Source organism: Anas acuta, chromosome 1, assembly GCF_963932015.1.
Source record: "Anas acuta chromosome 1, bAnaAcu1.1, whole genome shotgun sequence".
Lineage (NCBI taxonomy): Eukaryota > Metazoa > Chordata > Aves > Anseriformes > Anatidae > Anas > Anas acuta.
This window is the reverse complement of record NC_088979.1, coordinates 175,481,321-175,492,656: the sequence shown is the minus strand read 5'-3', so window position 1 is coordinate 175,492,656 and position 11,336 is coordinate 175,481,321. Positions and strand designations below refer to the sequence as shown.

General features: G+C 37.3%; 1 long non-coding RNA gene across 1 annotated transcript; it reads right to left on the bottom strand.

Annotated features, from left to right (window-relative positions):
• Positions 1–4,796: 4,796 nt before the first annotated feature.
• Positions 4,797–10,771, bottom strand: LOC137850305 (uncharacterized). The gene is made up of 4 exons (XR_011092455.1): positions 10,689–10,771; positions 10,403–10,546; positions 9,543–9,605; positions 4,797–6,675 (listed from the first exon to the last, which is right to left on the bottom strand). It is a non-coding gene; the product is annotated as an uncharacterized lncRNA (long non-coding RNA).
• Positions 10,772–11,336: the final 565 nt, after the last annotated feature.

The following is an 11,336-nucleotide window of genomic DNA, read 5'->3' as shown; positions in this document are numbered from 1 at the left end:
TCCTATGAATTGGTATGGACTTCAGCAGTCATCCAACCAACCACACAGCTTTGATGGCTTGAGTCTGTATCTTCTCACAGAGCTGCACTAAACTAAACTAAACTCTTAAGCTCTTGTTATGAGTTCAATCTCCATATTCCATTTTACTGTGTCAATGAATAACATAGTCTGTTACATACATACATAGTAAATGAGGCTGAAAGATAGACAAGGGAGATACACAAATCATATTATCCTCAGTAAGTGAAAGTGTTCGCCTAACAAAACCCTCCTTAAATATTACATTGGGAAATTACCTGCACAGGTATGAATTCACCCCTGGTCTGTTTACAGAAGTGCATATAGCAAGCAGTATAAACCAAGGAAAAACATAGATTAATCTCCATTTCTACGATGTTCCATTCCACACCACCCTCAGCCTGCTGAGCTGATGATCCTGAATGTAAACTTCAGTGCTATGCATAGAAAATGCACTTTCAGCATTTTATTGAGCAGAGGCAGACTGTAAATAGCCTTTGGATTAGTGTACAATAATGACCAGGGAAACCTTCTTAAACATCCAGTTCCAGGATGCAGCTTTTCTTGATTAAAAATGACAGAATATGTCATTTTTATGTCCCTTTATTGCTTTAAATCAGAATTTTCAACTCACAGTTTGCATTATTCTGGCAACACTTCAGATTTTATTTATGATTTGCGATCACAGTGACTTTCTAGTTTTGTTTTATTTAAAAAAAAAATATCTTTCCAGATTTCAATTTTTGAGGCTCAAAAAAGAGATGGCAAACAAGAAAATCAGAATTATCTCTACACAGCATGTTTGAGACGTGGTAACCCCATATTTTAGGGGTCTGATATGCTAGAAGAACAATGCATATATTTCAGAATCATATCGAAACTCAATCTACTTCTTAACAAAGATTACAAATTATTGCCCATAAGAGTACCTGTTATGTCATATGAAGATGAAGAGAAATAAACTGACATCAACTAAAATATTTATACTCCTTTTCTCATGGGGACTTAAGACTCCACAACTGTAAATGCAAAGAAGAAAGAGATTAAAATTTGTGTGTGTGTATTTATTTATTTATTTATTTTTCTGTATATTTGCATTTTAGCCATCTGGTTGCCTATATTTTTCATGATTATTCAGAAAAAAAAATAATTCCTCTCAGCTTGCTTGAATGTCTTCCTCTACTTTGAATTTTTCTTACATTGACTTTATTGTATGTGTGCTCTGTCAATCGCTGAACTGATTTTATGTTACTTAAAAATATTATCCTCCTGTCAGCAGCTAATACAATTAAAGTCTCTCAATGCTGTGGAAGTTAACTCTTCCAGTTTTACTTACATTATGTGGAACAAAATGTCTTTGCAGGGATAGAAAAGTGTCTCACAAGCAAGAATTAAAAAGTTGATATTAGTTTAGTCTGCAGTTTCCTTTGAGCTGCTTAAAAGAGCAAAACTGGCAAAAAGACCCCAGTGAACCACAATAAACTGCTTATATATGCTTTTCAATAGAGAATTATAGAGAGATTACCGGACTTTTGTTTATTTATTTATTTATTGCCTAGGAAGTTTTCTTGTCAAAACTAATATATTCCTGGGAAACTAGTAGTAAGAATAAAACAAGCATCAAAATGAAAATAATTAAAAAAAAAAAAAAGTAAATCAATTGAATAAGTTACTATATGTTACTTCTAATGAAAAACAAAGATTAATTCTTGAAAGTCTATATAAAATATAAATTTTTATTTTTTATTTTGTCTAATACTTTCAAGAAGAAAACAGAAAAAAGAATCATCCTTAAATAAAATTGAAATAAATTATTTTTTAAATAATTGGGGAATACTTTACTCTTGATTTATTTAAACATCTTTGAGTAAGGTAATTCTTATGAGTACTGATTCTATTTCAGATACATATAGGTTGTATTGTGGGGGTACATAAACAGCTAGAAGATTCTTTTGGAATCTATGGAAATTAAAACTTGCACTGAAAAGTAAGGAATACCAGTTGTAATTAATAAATATATGAATGCACTTGAGTTTATATAGGTAAATGAAAATGCTTTACTTATACTTAACAGAGCTAAAATGAAATCATTTTCGCCTTGCTATTCTGAAATACCTTTAGAAGTCTGTACTAGTCTCTCCCTTTGCAGAAATTTGCCACCCTGAACTATTTATTTTCTCTTTAGCTGTAGCTGGCAGCAATGAGCATAAAACAAATGTTACAAAAAATACTGTCCATCAGTGGAATTTTGCTGGATTGTCATCAGCTTTAATACTGAAGTTTTTAAGTTAAGCTTTAAAATTACCTAGAGGAGAGTAAGATATTAAGAAAGCAGTAGTATAAAATAAAGCCAAATCTGCCTTGTAATTTAAATTTTGTAGTAATGAAAAAGAGTTTTAAAAACACTGATTTTCAGTTAGAGCTAAATTATTTTAACAGAATGTTTAACTGTTTTTTGTTTGTTTGTTTGTTTGTTTTCAAAAAAACATCATAAAATATTCTTGTGCAAAGTGAGGGATTTTGACGGTTCTGGGTTTTATATCTATTCCTTCCTCTTACGAATAAAACATTATTTTCATCATGAAAGTGGTTTGCTTTGTTTATCTATAAAACTTATTGAATATAATTGCCATTGTTTCAACAACACAGGTAAATGCAATGCAGTATAATGGAGTATTCAGGTCAGTTTCCAGTGTAGCTCATGGAGCAGACAACCTGGAGTGAGTGAGCTCCAAATAAATAGACTCTGAGCTTGGGGATCTATCTGGTAAGGCTTGGCAGATGATCTGAAATCAGAAAGAAGCAATGAAAAGTATCCTGTAGAACTTATTTGGACCTTGGGCTAAAAATTCTATTTTCAGAAGAAAATGATATTAAAATAATATTTGTTAAAATATTTTAATAAGATTTCCTTTATCATTTAACACTTCAAAAGTTAAATAGAATATTTTAATTAAAAATTCCTAAAGCAATTCATTTTCATTCTCCTTATTAAAAATCCAGAATATAAAGTGAATATGATCAGTGTAACACTGAAAGATAGAATTGCATAAACTTTTGGGTGATATTCTTAACTGGTGTAAATGAAAGGAAGTAGCAAAGAGCATGTGAATACTTCACTGGACCCTTTGCTAATCCCAATTAAGAATGAGGTTAATTACCAGAACCGATAAGGTTCTGGTAAAGAAATGCAATTATTCAAGTTGTTCATAAACTGCTTACAATTTTGTGTTTAAAAAGCTGTAGCCATGTAGACCATGTTGTATCATTATGTATATCACTGCCTGTTCTCTCCCTTTTCAGAGCAAAATTTTCAAAATCCATAAGAGGTCCAGTCTATCTCAGTACCACACTAAATCTTCACCAAACCTACAGTTGCTCAGTGTTATTCTGGCTGGCTAACATTGAAAAAGATGGCTTTGGGTGTGAGGCCAGTTGGAAAAAAAAAAGAAAAGTGAACAGCTGTGATGTTGGTATAGCTGGCTTCTTCCCACATCTTGTAGCAAGTGAAATGAAAGTTTCAATTTGTGCTTCCATAAAATGAGGGTCAGTACATCTAAAAGGAATTAATTAAAAACACATTTTTCTCCTCAGCACACATAAGACCATAATTCCTCTTCAGATTTTCCTAACTCTTAGCCAAACAATGGAAAGGGAGGAAATCAGTGAAATACACTCAGGCATTATTTTGAAGGGAAAATCTGTCCTAACCTTCTGCCTTCCCTTTTCTTCTGTACAAATACCCATAAATAAGATGACCTCAGATAAGATGACCTCATTTAGAAAAGGAGAAAGCCATCCCACTTGTTAATTTCCACTCAATTTTCAAGCCAACTGCTTGTGCATCTACCTCACTGAAGAAACCAAGAGCGAGTGTGTGCTGCAGCAAAGCCACTCTGCTGATGGGGAGGCAGCCCTGAATGAATACCAAGAAAAGTAGAGTTCCCACTGGAGGCATGGTTCCGCAATGAGGGCAATATATATTCCTGCTGATGTTAGTCTTGCACTATCTGCTGATGTTAGTCCTGCACTGTCCTGTGCAACGTTAGCCCATTCCCCATCGTCCTGTCACCAGGTACATGGGAGAATAGACCAACCCCCACCTTGCTACAGCCTCCTTTAAGGTATTTATAGAGAGCAATAAGGTCACCCCTGAGCCTCTTCTTCTCCAGGCTGAACAAGCCCAGCTCCCTCAGCTGCTCTTCGTAAGATTTGTTCTCCAGACCCCTCACCAGCTTTGTTGCTCTTCTCTGGACCCGCTCAAGCACCTTGATATCCTTCTTGTAGCGAGGGGCCTAAAACTGAACACAGTACTCGAGGTGCGGCCTCACCAGAGCCGAGTACAGGGGGACGATCACCTCCCTAGCCCTGCTGGTCACACTGTTTCTTATGCAAGCCAGGATGCCGTTGGCCTTCTTGGCCACCTGAGCACACTGCTGGCTCATATTCAGCCGACTGTCCACCATCACTCCCAGGTCCTTCTCTGCCTGGCAGCTCTCCAACCACTCATCTCCCAGCCTGTAGCTCTGCTTTGGGTTATTGCGCCCCAGGTGCAGGACCCGGCATTTGGCCTTGTTGAACTTCATGCAGTTGACCTCAGCCCATTGGTGCAGCCTATCCAGATCCTCCTGCAGAGCCTTCCTACCCTTGAGCAGATCGACACACGCACCTAACTTGGTGTCATCTGCAAACTTACTGAGGGTGTGCTTGATCCCCTCATCCACATCATCGATAAAGATATTAAAGAGGACCGGCCCCAGTACTGAGCCCTGGGGGATGCCACTAGTGACTGGCCTCCAACTGGACTTGACTCCATTTACCGTGACTCTTTGGGCCCGGCTATCCAGCCAGTTTCTAACCCAACGAAGCGTGTGCCAGTCCAAGCCAAGAGCATCCAGTTTCTTGAGGAGAATGCTGTGGGAAACGGTGTCAAAGGCCTTGCTGAAGTCAAGATAGACCACATCCACAGCCTTTCCCTCATCCACCCAGCGCGTCACTTGGTCATAGAAAGAGATCAGGTTCATGAAGCAGGACCTGCCTTCCATAAACCCATGCTGACTGGGCCTGCTCCATGAGCTTCCCTGGCACTGAGGTCAAACTAACAGGCCTATATTTCCCCGGGTCTACCCTCTGGCCCTTCTTGTAGATGGGCATTACGTTTGCTAGCCGCCAGTCAACTGGGACCTCCCCCGATAGCCAGGACTGTTGATAAATGATGGTAAGTGGCTTGGCCAGCTCCTCTGCCAGTTCTCTCAGTATCCTTGGGTGGATTCCATCCAGCCCCATTGACTTGTGTACATCCAGGTGCTGTAGCAGGTTGCCAACCATTTCATCATGTGTTATGAGGGCCACATTCTTTTTCCCATCCCCTTCTACCAGCTCAGGGTACTGGGTATCCAGAGAACAACTGCTCTTGCTGCTAATGACAGCAGCAAGGAAGGCATTAAGCACCTCAGCCTTTTCTTCATCTCTTGTAAGTAAGTTTCCCTCCGCATCCAGTAAAGGATGGAGATTCTCCTTAGTCCTCCTTTTTGTGTTGATGTATTTATAAAAATGTTTTTTGTTATCTTTAACGGCAGTAGCCAGATTGAGCTCCAGATGAGCTTTGGCCTTTCTAATTTTGTCCCTGCACAGCCTCACAACATCCTTATTGTCCTCCTGAGTGTCTCCTAATGCAGACCAGAATGGCCAGACTGGCCTTCTTGGTTACCTGGGCACACTGCTGGCTCATGTCCAGTTGGCTGTCGACCAGCATCCCCCTGGTCCTTTTCTGATGGGCAGCTTTCTTTCTGTTCTTCAGCAAGCCTATACCACTGCATGTGGTTGTTATGATCCAAGGGCAGAATGTAACACTTAGCATTGCTGAATGTCATGCAACTGGACTTGATCCACTGATCTTGCCAAATCTATACAGATCTCTCTGCAAAACCTTCCTACCCTCAAGCAGATTCACAGTTCTGCCTGGGTTGGTATTACCCATAAACTTACTGAGAGTGCACTGTATCTCCTCACCAAAGGTGTTGACAAAAATAAACAGTCTAGCCCAAGTACTGGCTCACTGGTGATCACCCACCAGCTGGATTGAACTCCATTCACTATGACACTTTGAGCCTGGCTATCTAGTCCATTCTTCACCCAGAACATCTGTACACCTGTCCAAGTCATGGGCAGCTGGGTTCTCTGTGAGAATACTGTGGGAAACAGTGTCAAACACTTTATTAAAATCCAGGTAGACAACACCCACAACCTTTCTCTCATCTACTAATCAGGTCGTCCTATCATAGACGATCAGGTTAGTTAGGCAGGACCTGACCTTCTTAAACCCATGCTGTCTGGATCTGATCACCTAGTTGTCTTTGATGTGCCTTGTGGTGACATTCAAGAGGGTTTCCTCCATAAACTTCCCTGGTACCAAAGGCAGACTGATAGGCCTGTATTTTCCTGAATCCTCTTTTCTGCCCTTCTTGTAGACTGGGATCACATCTGCCAACCTCTAGTTAACCGGGACCTCCCCTGTTAGCCAGAACTGATGGTAAATTATTGAAAGTATCTTGCTTCCACTTCTCATTTACTGACATTTTTCATTGAGTATAAGAAACTTCAAAGTAGATAAAAGTGATTAAAATTCTTCTCCTTAGCAAGATCTCTTCAATTATCCTGAAACAGAGGAAAAATTTCAGCTTCAATATGTATTTTAGCCTTTCCACTTTACATTTTTCTATTGTTATTTGTTCTTCATATTAAATTATCACTGAGCTTTCCATCAGACACCCACTCCCATGCAAACATTTTTCATAGTCGATTTTATCAGCAGTTTAGTTAATATGCTATGTTATATGGAAGAAGTGCCACCTACCTGGACTGTACCTGATATTGTGATTGCAATGTTTGAAAGACAAGGATGAAGGTGTATCTGTATATTTAAATATAACTGTATATAAGTATGTTTATATACATTTAGATACTCATACATATATATCTATGTGGTTTATATGTAGATGCATATAAGTATGCATCTATATATGCATACCTATAAACATCCTTATATACATGTATATGAATATACAAAAGGTGAGTTTTGAGTGCAAGAGTTATGACTGCCAAAACTGTAGGTCTTCCAATTTCAAATTTGTCTCCAAAACTTCTGTAGATAAAGTTGCAGCTCTTTAATGAAATGGCTGACACAAAGTTCAACTTTATATCCACCACAGACTTTATTTGAAGAGACTAGACAGCCCTTAAATGTGAAAATAAGGAAACCTCAGGGATAGTTTGCCTACAAGACCTATCCTCAAACAATTGACTATTGACATTTTGGCTTATGTTTTTGTGTATGTGCAAATCCCAGTGTGATTCTTCGTTCAGTGTTGACCAACTGTATAAGACAGCTTGCATTGTCAGCACTGTTCTTGTAGCCAGTTGGTCTGGAATGACTGATACTGAATTCAGAAGATCAAAACAAAATCATTACAAAAGGAGCCTAACCAATGTCAAAAAGTGCATTGAAAAATTATTTATCACAGATAAATATGAAAAAATAGGTGTTTGACACAAGAATGTAGATACCATGCATGCTACCTACAGAAGAAATATGCTTTGAAGCAAAGAACAGAGATTATATCAATTCTTATTTACAGATCTGTTAAAGGAGCAATCCTAGAGAAAGTCGAAGTTTGAAGTATTTAAAACAAACAATCTTTCTCTTAACCTAAACAAAATAGTGAAAGAACACACAACTTTTGCAGGTATTTGGTTGCAGGAAAAGTTGTGTCTGGGTTTGGAGCAGCCTTTTCTTATTGTTATCCTCCTGATTTTTAGCAGATGGTATAGTGGGGGCTGAGTGTTTTTGTTTGTTTGTTTTTCTGATGGTTCTCAGATATTTATTTGTCATCTGATAGTGTATTTACTTACTTAGAGAAAGTTTTCTTATGATGTGCATTATTCTTTTGTTTATTTTGTCCACAGCGTTTATACTTCTTCCATTCATTCCCCCATCCATCCCTGTCCCAAGCTTTCTGTGGAACTTGTTTGCTTATTTGTCTATTACTTTTTTGTTGTTGTTGTTGTTGTTGTTTTCATTAAAAAATGAGCTTTCAGTTACTCGTTACAGCTTCTGTGGTCTGCCACAGCTAAACGTTTTTGTTAACTCTTTTGTCACAGGCAGATTCTTGTTTAAAAAAGGTCTTCATTGTTGGTCTTCTGCTCACTGCTGATTAGGGAGCACCAGTCTCCTGTCTGTCTACAGTGTCTGCCTGGACACCTGCTTAACAGTAAGTGGGAGCAAAGTCTACAGAGGCAGTTAATGGATAAAAGGGAAGTTAGATCAACTAGGGGTATAAGGAAAACCCAGAAACTGTGTGCCAGGCGATTAAGGGAGAACTGCGACTTTGCTCTCAATCTTCTGCATGACAAGCATATAACTCGCATGCGAAGACCAAAAAAAAAAGAAAAAAAAAAAAAAAGAGGGTGAGGAGAGGTAGTGTAAAGTATTTGACAGTATACTGTCTTCATTATATTGCCTACATTTCCTGGACTACCTTTTGCAGCTAGCATATGGTCTTTTTAACATTCTTGTCCTTCAATCATCATAGCTTCAGGTGAATTTAGTACTAAATTTTTCCCTAAATACCTAACCAATAATCTTACGCTTCTCCCTCATCACCTGTCCTTGATTTTACCACTTGCATGCTCTCTTTTTGTGGTTAAATTTATCAAGAAACTCCTTGTATGGCCAACATGTCTGCCTGCTGAAATTCCAGTCTAATTGTACCTCAGTAAAATTCATTTAAAAACAAGCCATGTAAACCTTATCCAATGTATGAAGGTATAAAATCCTAAAGGTGAAACCAAAAAAAAAAAAAAAAGAAAGGGGGTGAGGTGGGGACAGGAGTTAGCCCAGTTGTAAAACACTGCCATTACTGTCAACAGAGAAGGTGGAAAATGTCAACTTGTCAACATCTGATCAACTCTTCAGAAACCTTAGCAGGCATAATGAACACACAGCTTATAGTCTAATAGGTTGCTAAAAGGCTAATAGCTTGCTAAATTTTAACTCTGTGTTGTCTGTGAAAACCAGTAAATAATTGCTTTATATTTTCTGTGACTCTCTGTGGATGTTTCACATCCCCAAGGAATCTCAAACACTAGATGCCTCTACTTAGGAAACTGAACATAGCCTTTGAAGGCTATTTTAGTAGAGTTCAGGATTCTCATTTTCAGGATCCACTCAAGCAGTTCCAGCTCTAAGTATTGCATTGCTCAGAGGTCTGTCACACATGGCTAGGCTGAGTGAATAGACCTTAGAGGGCAAAATGGTAGTGCTGTAGTAGGTTGAGAAGGGACTTGAACTTCTATGTATCTTGGTGCCCTAATCATGTGGTTATAATGTCTGTCTGTTCCCTGAAAGTAATTCAAGATATTTGTAAATTAAAGTTCCAGTTAGTGAGATTGAAAGAGAACAATTCACTGTAAGCATTTATGGAAGATTATTTTGTCTTATAATACAGCAGGGAAAATTGGTCTACCTCTCTTGTGTTCCTGATGGGTGCCCTCTTTCCATTTTTGTTTAACAACAGTACATGTTGGATCTGAAAAATATTTTTTTTAGTGAAGTTTTGACAAAATGAGCTTAAGAAAAAAATAAATTAAAATAAATAAAACTATTTAAAATAAAATAATAATAAAAAGGTTCTTAAGAACAGAACTTTTTAATTGCAAACAAAAAAAAGTTATATAAATGCAAAAATGTAAAGAACTATATATGTTATTGCATCTATTGGAGTTATGTATACTAAGCCATGTGCTAAGGAGAAAAAAAAAAAAAGACCCTAGTTCCACTCTGCTTTGCATATTTATGTATATTTGCATATTTAATTAAATGATATTGAAACAAATTGCTTTATTATTATTATTTTGTTGTTGTTGTTGTTGTTTTTGTTGTTGTTGATTTATAAGTGGGAATCACCTACATCATGACTATATCCATCCCTAGACTAATTACAGCGATTTTTAAATGGTTATTTTAGGTATTAATTTGCCCTAATACATGCAACAGCTCATAACATTTTATGAAGATTATGCTCACAAGTTTGAACTGCTCTGAATTTCTTGGGAGTCTACAAATGATCCCTCAGTACTCATTAGCAGACTACAGTTCCCTCTAGCATGGGTTTCTAAAAGAATAGCATTATAGTTTAATTTGCACATAAGCTGCTGAGCTCTTCAGAATAAACTAATATAAATTATATATTCAGTAAGATGCAAGGAAAAGATATTAGAAGACAAGGAAAATAAAAAGTTCACAGAACAGTTTTTGTGTAAACAAAACAATTCCATCACATAGGGAAATGAACCCCAAATTGGCAGAAGTAGCTGCAACACTCACAGTCTGAGAAAGTACAAGGCTGACAGAAAGGGGATCTTGATGTTTGCAGTTCCGTGATAGTTACATCTCTCAAGTTTATTGTAAGAAACTGCAAGGGTTTGACACTCCTGGCTCTTAATTCATTATGAGTTGCTCTTCTAAGACCTAAATTACAAAAAAAAAAAATAAAAAATTAAATGATCTAGTGGGCTGTCGATGGGCAAGAGATGACAGCTTAAAGTTAATGTATCAGAAACTTTGTGAATTATTAAAAAGATTGATAAAATTTATTAGACACATTACTCACATTAGAAGGATTTCCAGAACAGGGACACAAAACATGCAGAGTCACAGTCAGCTCTGGCGAGTGCACCTGACCTGACCCTTCTGAACATACAATCAGAGTTGAACTCTGCTCAGTGGCTCTAACAACTCATGAAACAGCTATCTCATGCCAGTTACACAGTAAAAGCAATTTTTCAATTCTTTCTTGTTCATACTTGCTTCAAGTGCAGAGTGACTATCTGCAATCTATTGAATTTGTTTTAGAATTATCAGAGACAGCACTATAAAATCTAAAGTTTCTTGAGAACAAATTGTCTGCAATATAGAAAAATGTCACAAGACTGTACGGATAAAGGCAGTCAAATGGAGTTCTAGATGAGCAGCTGAGGAAACCTTAGTTATTGAATCCCTCTTCTATGTCCAGACTCTAAACACTTAATTGCATAGAAACTGCTCATGAAAATAACCGATGCTTTCTGACATGAATATGGAGATCATAATATGGCCCATAAAGAGAGAAGTGAAAGTGTATCTACATGGTAATTTTATTGAACTATTTAGATAACAGTTTAGATTTGAGAAAATATTTATGTCAAATAAAAATTACAATTAAAACACAATATTTCAGTACAGTATTTTACTGCCTTGGACCTGAAAGAGAATCCAGAAC